The following is a 13149-nucleotide window of genomic DNA, read 5'->3' as shown; positions in this document are numbered from 1 at the left end:
CTCCTTCCTTAATTAATATTTTATATAAATTTAAGAATAAGTAAATATACTAGCCTACTATCTTAATTTAATCTTTATTATAGTACTACCTATTTCTTATACTATAATTTAGAATAACTACTTTACTATTTTAAAGAAATCTAATTAACTATACTTATTAGATACCCTATTTAATCTAGAAAATAAAGTCTACTTAATTATAATTACTATTTAATACTAGAATATATATAGAAATCTCTATTACTAGATATATTATTTTACTTATCTTATATTATTATTAAATTAACTAACTTCTCTAATCTTTATTATATATATACTAATTTAATAATATAATAAGTATAATTATATTAAAAAAATCTAAAAATACTAACTTATACTATAATTAATTCTAAAGTTAAAAAAATTAGCTTTATAGATTATTAATAAATAAAAATATATAAATTAAAGATTATTCTATTTCTTTATTTAATATTCTTATCTAGTTTCTATAATAAAAAAGTAAAAAAAAATATAATAACTTATTATATAAAGACTAATCTATTATTAAATAATTATTATAATTAAAAATCTATTTTTTATATTATTTATTTTTTTTATTACTTAATTATCTTAAGACTAGCTTAGCTTATTATATATAACTTAAAAATATATTTCTTTAATTAAATAATTATATTTAATAACTAATATTACTATAAATATTATAATATATTTTTTAAATTTATAAAAATAAAGGCCCTAATAAATATTCTCTAAAAAAACTAATTTAAGTAACTAAATTAATAAAAAGAATTACTAAAATTAAAATCTTTTATACTTATTAAAATATACTAAATATTTTTAAAAATATTAGTTATATATACTTATTATCTAGTATAGAAATTATATTAAATCTTATTAAATAAAGTTAATAAAAAACTAAAATATAAAAATATTAATTTTAAATTATTATTTATACTTTTTCTAGAATTATAAAAGTTTTAAGATATATTTAATTCTTAAGAAATAAAGAAGCTATTATTATATTAATTATATAATTATAATATTAAGATTTAAGAAAAAAATAGCTCTTATTTAATAAATTATATCTAATATTATAAATATAATTAATTACTCTAAAAAAATAGTTAAAAAATTTTTAAAAAAAGATTTTATATATTCTAACTTATTTCTAGCTACTTTTCTAGTCTTATTTATTAATAAACCTAAAGATAGCCTCTACTTATATATAGATTACTAAGAACTAAATACTATATTAGTTAAGGATTACTACTTATTGTCATGGCGGGCAGGCTGGCAGTAGGTGTAGCTAATAACAGGGTATATATTCAGGCTATCTATATATAGGTAAAATAGGTAGGGGTCAGGTTAGAATAAGGATATAGCTTAAAGAGCTATAATAAGATTAGGAGTAATATAACTTAAATATAGGAATAGAAGTAGATAATTAAAGTAGAATCTAATTAAATTAATATATAATTATATTATAATAGTATCCCCTTTCTTAAATTAAGCTCTAATAAAGTATTCTTAAAGTCTAGGCTTTTTAGAATAGTAGTAATAAAAAATAATAATATATTTAGTAATATTTTTTAGGTAACTAGCAAGAATTTTAATAATAATAAAATATTTAATTTATTTAATAATATATTTTAAATATAAATAACTATCTTAATTATAATAATTTTAATAAGAATTAATTACTTTCTTAATTTTTTATTTCTTAATATTATTAATTTTAATATATAAGAATTTAATTTCCTCTTATTTAAGTAATAAATTTTTAATAATTAAATATAATAATTTAATATAAAATACTAGATATATTTTTATACTCTTAAATAGATTTAATTTATAAATATAAGGACTAATAACTCTCTTAATTAAAAAAAGATTTAGATTTTTCTAATCTAATTTTTTTTAAGAGTATAAAATTATAATATTCTTAATATTTAATTAGATTAATTAATCCTTAATATAATATTTAATAAGATAATATTTCTAATTAATATAATATTTATAATAAGCTTAAATAATAATTATAATAATATAATAATATTTTTATATCTACTTTATAATTAAAATAAATTAGTAAGTATTATAAATTTATAAATAATAATTAGATAAGATAGACTTAAATCTTATATAAGAATTAAAATTATATAAGGTAAAGAATAAGAAATATTTAATAATTTTAGAACTAATATTATTAATAGTAAATTTTACTATAAATAACTATTTAGCTTAATTATCTTATAAATAATTAATATAAATAAGGAATAAAAAATACCTTAATTGTCACAGTGTAGCTGTGTACCTATCTAGTTAGATTCTGCCCTAATTATCTACCTCTATTTCTATATTTAAGCCATATTACTCTTAATCCTATTATAGCTCTTTAAGTTATATCCTTATCTTAACCTAATCTCTATCTATTATATCTATATATAAATAGCCTGAATATATACTTTATTATTAATTATATTTATTACTAGCCTACCCCCTATAATATTATATAATTCCTATCTTAGGTATAATTATTACTAGTATATTAAAATAATCTAAATTATTTCTAATTATAGATTTAATTAAAGAATTTATAAATTATATTATTAATAATTTTATTACTTAAATTATTTATTTAAATCCTATAATAAATATACTAATTTTCTAGAAAAGGAGATTTATACTCTCTAAAATTAAGTTAATAAAGCTAGTTTAAAGCTAGTTAAAAAAAAGAAAGTAGTACTATACTAGAAAGAAGAATTAAAAATTATTTAATAAAAATTAATTAAATCTAAATATATATTTACTATACTATAAGTTACTATTATTTTTATTATACTTACTCCTATTATTACTCCTACTCCTATTAAATATACCCCCTTTACTAAAGTTATAGTAACTAATATAATAAGAGTATCTATATTTATTTTTACTAGCCCTCTTTCTAATACTTATCTTAATAAGAAACTCCTTAATTTATAAAAATTTAATAATACTTATTCTAATCTTTACTACTTTATATAATAGATTTATAGTAAAATAAATATTAATCTAGATTATTTTCTAATTATTAAAACCTAATTAATTTATATAGTAGAATATTTAATTAGAAAGGCTTATAAATTAATCTTACTTAAAATAAGACTTAATATTCTTTTATTTCTAGATTATTCTAATCTATTTAATTATCTAGAAATAGTATTTAAAGACTTTAATTAAATTTAAAATATTTAGAACTATCTCTATAGTTAGAAATAAAGAAACTTAGATTTTAATACTTACTTTATAAAGTTTTAATACCTTACTTTAGAAAAGAAAATACTTAATAATTCTTTAATATTTTTCTTAATCTAAAATATTTTAATTAAATTTTAAAATATATTACTTTATAACCTTATCTTATTCTAAGATTTTTAAAAATATACTAATTATTTCTTGTTACTAGAAAATTATTACTATTAATACTAGCTATAAATATCTTATTCTTACTTAATATCTAGTTCCTACTACTCTAGTCTTATAGTATTAAGGAATCTCTCTAGTTCTATTTTACTTAATTACTTAGTTATATCTCCTGTGTCTAGAAGAAATTTAGATATTATAAACTTATTTTATACTTATTATATATTATACTTTCTTAAGAAAGAATAATATAAGTATAAGAAATATTTTTATTATAAAAATAAAGTATATTATATAAAGAATTACTTCTTATTTAATTAATATTTTATATAAATTTAAAAATAGATAAATATATTAATATATTATTTTAATTTAATTCTTACTATAATATTACCTATTTCTTATATTATAGCTTAGAATAATTACTTTATTACTCTAGAAAAATTTAACTAGTTATATTTATTTAATATTTTATCTAACTTAAAAAATAGAATCTATCTAGCTATAATTATTATCTAGTACTAGAATATATATAGAAGCCTTTATTACTAGATATATTATTTTATTTATTCTATACTATTACTAAATTAATTAACTCTCTTAATTCTTATTATATATATACTAATTTAATAATATAGTAGGTATAACTATACTAAAAAAACTTAAAAATATTAATTTATACTATAATTAATTCTAAAGCTAAAAAAATTAGCTTTATAAATTATTAATAAATAAAAATATATAGATTAAAGATTATTTTATTTTTTTATTTAATATTCTTATTTAACTTCTATAATAAGGAAATAAAAAAAGATATAATAATTTATTATATAAAGACTAATCTATTATTAAATAATTATTATAACTAAAAATTTATTTTCTATATTATTTATCTCTCCTATTATTTAATTATCCTAGGACTAGCCTAGCTTATTATATATAATTTAAAGATATATTTCTTTAATTAAATAATTATATTTAATAGTTAATATTACTATAAATACTATAATATACTTCTTAAACTTATAAGAATAAGAGTCCTAATAAATATCCTTTAAAAGAATTAACTTAAGTAACTAAATTAATAAAAAAAATTACTAGAGTTAAAATCTCCTATATTTATTAAAATATACTAAATATCTCTAAGAATATTAATTATATATACTTACTATCTAGTATAAAAATTATATTAAATCTTATTAAATAAAGTTAATAAAAAACTAAAGTATAAAGATACTAGTCTTAAATTACTATTTATATTTTTCTTAAAATTAATTTAATAGTTATCTTTAATAATATTTATATTAAAAAAGGGTTAGAATACCTAATTATTTTTTAAACCTATTTTAGATTATATAAGTCTTTAATTATATTATTTAATTTAACTAGTACTCTAGTTATCTTCTAATATATTCTATAATATATTTCTAGATAATATCTTAATCTATAATTATATAAAAAAAAATATATTAAATATTTAAAGTAAATATTATAAATCTTATAAAATAATAATCTATATATAAAAATATTTAAGTATAAATTTTATTAACTAGAAATTAAATTTTTAAATATTATTATTAAAAGAGAAAGTATCTATATAAATCTTAAAAAAATTAAAATTATAGTAAATTAGAAACTACTTAAAATAGTTATTAATATTAAGAATTTTATAAAATTTACTAGATTTTATTAATACTTTATTAAAGAATTCTTATAGATTTTTATGCTTATTACTACCTTAAAAAAGAAAGGAACCCTATTCTTATAAATTTTAATTTATTAAACTACTTTTAAAATATTAAAAGCTAAATTTATTAAGAAACTAATATTAAGATCCTTTAATTAAAATTAACTAGCTATCTTAAAAACTAATACCTTAGACTTTATATTTATTAGAATCTTATTATAATATAATAATAATAAAATCTTATATCTAATAAGATTCTACTTAAAGAAAATAACTATAATTAAATATAATTATAAAATATATAATAAAAAGTTACTAGTAATTATTTATTATCTAGAAAAATAAACTCTAGAATTAAAAAAATATTAATATTTAATTAAGATTATAATTAATTATAGAAACCTAAAATATTTTATAATAATTAAAATATTAAATTAAAGATAAGTCTAATAATTAAAATTTATATCTTATTTTAATTTTATAATTAATTATTACCTAAATAAGTATAGAGTAAAACTAGATAATTTAATTAAAAGATTATAGAATCTCCCTAAGAAGGGGAATAAATATTTACTATATTAGAATTAAATAATATTAAAAAAAAAGAATTTAGTAAATTTCTTATTTAAATATTTAAAGAAGTTATAGAGCTAGTAGATATTATAATTAATCTAGCTTTAAATTATTACTAGAAGGAAGTTAGTATACTTCTAATTACTTAAACTTAAAAAAAAGAGATTATCTAATTCCTTAAATAATTAAAAGAGTACCTAGATAGAGATTATAAGTAAGATCTAGCCCCTAATAATATTTTAGAAAGTCTAAAAAAAACTATAATTATTATTTATTAATTATATTATTTAAGTATACTTACTATTCTAGATTTTTATTTTATTATAATTAATTATATATTCCTAATATAAAAAAACTAAAAGTAGAATTAATATATAAGTACTATAAGAATATAATTACTAGTTATTAAAATAGATTAAAGACTTATAAACTATTATTAAAATTATATTATTAATTTAGAATACTATAATTTATAAAATAATAAATTTATAATTACTATATTTATAAATAATCTATACCTTATTAAAATAAGTATTAAAATATTCTTTATATTTTATTTATATCTAAAGATTTTTAAAAAAATATATTTATTAATTTTATTATATATCTATTCTAAAGCCTAGGCTTTAATACTATTATAGTAATAATTAACTAGTTAATAAAATTTTAATATTATATTTCCTATAATAATATCTATAATACTAAGAAAATTACCTATCTATTCTAAGATTATATTTAGAGATTTTATAAATTTTTTAAGTTTATTATATTTAATTAAGGATTCTAATTTATATTAATATTCTAGATATATTTAAATTATATTCTAAAAATAAGATTATTTTTATTTATTACTTATTATTTTAAGATTAATAAATAAATTAAATATATAAATATTATTTTAAGATTAATAAATAAATTAAATATATAAATATTATTTTAAAATAATATTTATAAATTTATATTAATTATTTATAAAATAATTAGGCTAAATAATTATTTATAATAGAATTTATTACTAATAATATTAGTTTTAAAATTATTAGATATTTCTTATTTTTTATTTTATATAATTTTAACTCTTATATAAGACTTAAATCTATTTTATTTAATTATTACTTATAAACTTATAATATTTACTAGTTTATTATAATTATAAAATAAATATAAAAATATTACTATATTATTATAGTTATTATTTAAATTTATTATAAATATTATACTAACTAAAAATATTATTCTACTAGATATTATATTAAGGATTAATTAATCTAATTAAATATTAAGAATATTATAATCCTATACTCTTAAAAAAAATTAAATTAGAAAAATCTAAATCTTTTTTCTATTAAAAAAGTTATTAATCTCTATATCTATAAATTAGATCTATTTAAGAATATAAAAATATATCTAGTATTTTATATTAAATTATTATATTTAATTATTAAAAATCTATTATCAAGATAAAAAGAAATTAAATCTCTATATATTAAAGTTAATAATATTAAGAAATAAAAAATTAAGAAAGTAGTTAACTCTTACTAGAATTATTATAATTAAAATAGTTACTTATATTTAAAATATATTATTAAATAGGTTAAATATTTTACTATTATTAAAATCCCTGCTAGCTACTTAAAGAATACTATTAAATATATTATTACTTTTTATTATTACTACTCTAGAAAGCCTAGACTCTAGGAATACTTTATTAAAGCTTAATCTAAAAAAGGGGATACTATTATAGTATAGCTATAAATATCTAGATACTAGAGATAGTAGATTAAGAATTATATACTAGTATAGATACTAGTATATAATTTATAATAGAGACTTACTTAAAATATCTAATCCTAACTATTATATAACTCTTTAAGCTATATCCTTATTCTAACCTAACTTAACCTATTAGACCTATATATAGATAACCTAAATATATACTATATTATTAGCTATACCTACTACTAGCCTGCCTGCTGTAACAGATTTATTTCTTTTAATAATTATTAATTTTTATACTTATTTAAATATACTAGATAATAAATCTATTCTTAATTTTTTATTTATTAAAGGTCTTTAAATAAATTAAGTTTTTTAAGAGTAGTAATTTAAGTTTCTAATTTTTAATTTATTTCTTATTAATAAATCTTTTCTCTTTAGCTCTAGTATCTAATATAGTATAGCTAGTAATTTCTTTTTTTTTCTAAATTAGATTTATAAATAAGATAAGTAAGTTTAAATAATAATTTTTTTCTTTTATTAGTAATTCTTTAATTATAGTAGTAGAAATCTAAATAATATACTAGTTTAGTATCTAATTATAATTTAGACTAGACTTATTTCTTTTATTAATAGATTAGGGGACTTTAATTAGTATAAGGTAAGAAAAATAAATTATTTAGATTAAATAAATATAGTATAGATAGATTAAAGCTTAATAAATTAGTTATTAAAAAGCTTATAGTTCCTTATTTAATATTTAATAAATTTATAGTAAAAATATTCTTCTTACTTTCTCTAGGAGTTAATTAGATAATAAGCTAAGAAAAGATTTATAATATCTAGATCTAGTATAAATAGAGTTTTTCTAGGCATGAAGCTATTAATTTATAAGGACTAGTAATAGGCTTTAAACTTAATAAATAGAATATAATTAATAATAAATTTTATAAAAGGTACTAGATTTTTATAATATTAATATTTATTTTTTATATTTTTTAAAAAAATAATAAACTAGTAATATTTATAACTTAAGAATTTATTATATATAAGTATATTTTAAAAGTTCTTATTTAATAGCTTACTTAAATAAGATTAATAAATTACCTTTAAGTATCTCTTCTTTAAGAGTAAGGTATTAAAATTTAGTAAAGAATAAATTAAATTCCTTATTAATTTAGTATAAGAGAAATAATTTATTTTAAATATTATTAATATAATTAGAATTTTTAAAGGCTTAGTCTAATATTATAAGAATTTTATTATAATTCTTTAACTAGTAAATATTATAGTAAATATATAATAGGATTTAAGAGTATAAGGTATTCTTTAAGTAGTTAGTTATATAAGTTATCTAGCTTTAGAAAATTAGAAATTAATTTAGGTTAATATTTATTTTTTTATAAATTTAGAATATAAAATAATAAAGATTCTTTTAGTTATTTTTAAATTTATTAGGATTAGAAAGATATTTAGAAAATTAGGTAGAGTAAATAAAGTAAGTAGAGATAGAATTATATAATATAGATATTTTTATTAGAGTATTTATATATACTTTAGTAGCAAGCTTAAAAATAGGAGTAGATTTAGATTAAGATATATTAATAATAAGAATAGCTAATATTATAGTTTAGTCTTATTTTTTTTATAACTTAATTATATTTATTTATAATATTTAAATAATAAAGTTATAATTTCTTTAATTATTTTTTCTAATAATTATAGATATTTTATTCTTAAGCTCTTAATTATTTAGATTTCTATAAATTTATCTAAATTTTTTATTTAATTATTTAAAGGTCTTACTTTAAGATTTAAAGATTAATTTTAGTTTTATTAAATATTACTTTATATTTTCCTATATATTTATAGGCCTAGTAATAGTAGTTAAACTATTTCTAGTAATAAATTATAATATATATAGAAAATTTTTTAAGGTTCTAGAGTATAAATAGAGATCTTAAGATAAGTATTATTCTAGTAGGTATTAACTTCTATAGGATAGAAGTTATATAATATTAAGATATAGGTTTAAATAGTATATTTATATTAAGAGTTAATAGGCAGGCTATAGGGTTAAGCTATATATAGGCTTATAGATAAGATATAGTTTGAAAAGTTATATAAGATAATAATTAGAGATAGAATTATAATTAGATATAGATTATATAGTAATATAATTAAGATAGGTAAAATAATAATAGGCTAGTACTATAATAGGTTTAATTATAATTAAAATTATAGAATTCTAGAGTTTCTTCTAAAATAAATAATAGCTACCTAATTTTTTTTAATTATTCTAGTTAAATAATATACTCTAATTAACTAGAATATTTAAGTAACTTATATTATTAAATTATTAATTAATTAAAAGTCTTAGTATTACTAGAATTCTAAGTATATAAATTCTTTTCTAGATTATTTATCTTTTATTCTAGTTTATTAAATAGATTAATAGGTAGAAAGTAATCTAGATTAAGAAATTTATTAAGATTCTAAATTATTTAAATTAGTAATTAAGAATTTAATTCTTTAATAATATTTTTAAAAAATAGTTAATTAAGATTATATAAATAAGACTTATTAAAAATAATATTTCTTACTTCTTTAATCTTTTATTACTTTAGAAACTATATTTTCTAAATATTTAATATTTTATATCTAACTAGATATCTAATTAATATATATAGAGTAATTTTTTTAAAGTTTCTAAGATCTTAATTTATTATATAGGCCCTGTATCTATATATATATATATTAGATAAGTCTAGTTACTTCTTATAAAATTACTTATATAAGATTTTCTAACCTAAACTTTATATTAGTAATTAATTTATAATATAAGTAGCTACTTAGAATACTAGTAGCTATAGATTTAGTAAAAAATAGATATTAAAAAATAAGAATTATACTTTCTTAATTATTATCCCCCTAGAATACTTAATAAAGTTATTTTATATAGAATAGTCTTATAATAGTATTTTATAAATAATTTTTTCTTTCTTTAGTAGATTATTAAACTACCTCTCTAGAATATATTTATTATTAGATTAGAATATCTTTATTATAAATTTTTATTAATTTTTAACTAGATTAATAAAGTCCTAAATAATATTAGTTATATTATTTTTTTTACTAATATATAGATAAAATATATCTTAATAACTTTATTAAAGAAATATATATATTATTTATTTATATTAAATACCTTTATTATATAAATAATATTAAAATAGACTTTATTAAATAATTTAATTACTAATTTAGTAAATCTTTAGAATATTTATTATTAAAGTACTAGATTTAATAAATACTAATATTACTTTTATATAAATAAATAGTAATATATAACTCTATATATTTAGGTAACTATTTCTTTCTAGATCTTTATACTTCTTCCAAGCATCTCTAAGTATCTCTATCTCTCTATCTTGATCTATCTTCTAGTTAGACCTAATATAATTTATTTTGGTTAATTTTCTACTATTATAATTTAATAACCTCTTATTATTTATTAATATAAAGTTAAAAATATATATTTTTTATATAATTAATATAGGATTAATATTAATTTTTTTAGAATTACTTTCTTTATTATCTTTAATAAGTATTAGATAGTATTATAGTATAAATATCTTATTTATTAATACTAAATATTTATATTTCTAATTAAACTTTATATTATTTCTAATCTTTAAATTATATAGGTATATTATATTAGTAATTAATATTTTATTATATAAAGATTTTAAATATTTTTTAATTTATATATTTCTTTCTTATCTTTTATAATTATATTATTTTTAAAATTCTAATAATATCCTACTTTTTATATTTACTAATAAGAGGTTATTAAATGATGATAGGAGAAGTTAACTAAAATAGATTTAATTAGGTCTAACTAGAAGATAGAATAAGATAAAGAGGATGCTTGGAAGAAGTATAAAGATTTAGAAGGAAATAGTAGCTTAAATATATAGAGTAATTATATATTATTACTTACTTAATAATAATACTATTTATATTAATTATAGTACTCTAATATTTATTATATAGATAGAATATTAATATAGAATCCTAGTATAAAAGCTATATCTTAAAGTAAAATATTTAATTAATTTATACTTTCTAAATAAATTTAGATAAAATCTTTTCTTAATATTTATATAATAGTATTTCCTATTTAAAGAGTATTTTAATTTATTATATTAAAAATTATAAAGTAGGACTAATTATTATATATATAAATTAATACTCTAGAATTAAAAATAAAGCTATCTTAAAATTAATATATTTCTTTAATTAAAAAGTTTATTAGGATTACTATTATTATAGTATCCTCTAGATTTAATTTCTTATCTAGATTCTTTTAAATTACTTATTATAAGTATCTTGCTAGTAAGGTACTTAGATATTAGTAGTATTAGGAAAGGAAGTAAAGCTATATAGAGTATAAGAATAGTAGGAAGATATTAAAAATAATAAAATAAAGTACTTGTCTCCTAGTACTTTAGAGATTATTATATTATTATTTATATTATCTAGTTAAGTTACTAGTATAGTATAAATAATTTAATTATTACTAGTATTTTTTAAATATCTTTAATTATTTAATTATCTAATATATAATCTAGTATATAATTATATATTATATAATTATTATAATAATTATTTTTTCTTCTCTTAATAATATATCTATATATTATATATATTATACTTAATCTAATATAATACTTTATTAAGGAAGAGCTAGTCCTAATTAATATAATATAATATACTTTTTATTTAATATTAGAAATAATAATAAAATATAAATAATATTATATTTTACTTTAAATAAAATAATAAATAAGAATAAATAATTTATTAAATATATTAATAATAAATAAAAGTATAATAATATAAATATTTTAAAGAAATATTTCTTATCTATATTTTTTAATATAATTTATATTTTAAAAATCTTTTTTTTAATAAATTAATATATTATTTAAGTAAGTTATTATTACTTAAATATTATAATAATAATTAATTATATTATAAATATTATAGCTTTTTCTAAATATTCTCTTTCTAATATTATATTAATTATATCTTTTTATAAAAAGACCTATATTATTATTATTATCTCTTTCTTTATAAATATTCTTATTTTAATAATATAAATTTATTATATTAATTACTTATAAATTCCTAATTAGAATCTTATTATATTTATATTATTTATTATACTTATAATATTTATTACTCTTATTATATTATTTTTTAAAATTCCTATTATTACTATTCTATTATCTAGTAAAATTATATTTCTTATATTCTTTACTATTATTACTATTCCTAATATTATAGTAATTTTAGCTACCTTTTCTATTATTATATCTACTCCTATAACTCCTATTACTCTAGCTACTATTATTATACTTGCTTTTATAACTCTAGCTATTATTATTATACCTACTCCTATTATTCCTACTACTTCTATAGTTATTCTAGCTCTAGCTATTTTAGTTATTTCTACTATTTTTACTAATTTACCTATTATTATATAGATACTATATTATTTATAATATATTAAATCTTAGTAGTATATAAATAATAATCTAATAAAAATCTATTCTTATATATATCTAAACTTAAGATAATAATATACTTAATATACTTATTTATATAAGAAATATTTTCTTATTATCTTATTAATATATTCTAGCTTTAAAGAAGTCTAGGCTATATCTAATAAGATTATAGTAATAGTATTATAATATATA

Source organism: Aspergillus ochraceoroseus (genome assembly GCF_002846915.1).
Source record: "Aspergillus ochraceoroseus IBT 24754 chromosome Unknown P175scaffold_6, whole genome shotgun sequence".
NCBI classification, from domain to species: Eukaryota; Fungi; Ascomycota; class Eurotiomycetes; order Eurotiales; family Aspergillaceae; genus Aspergillus; species Aspergillus ochraceoroseus.
Note: the sequence above shows the minus strand (reverse complement) of the source record.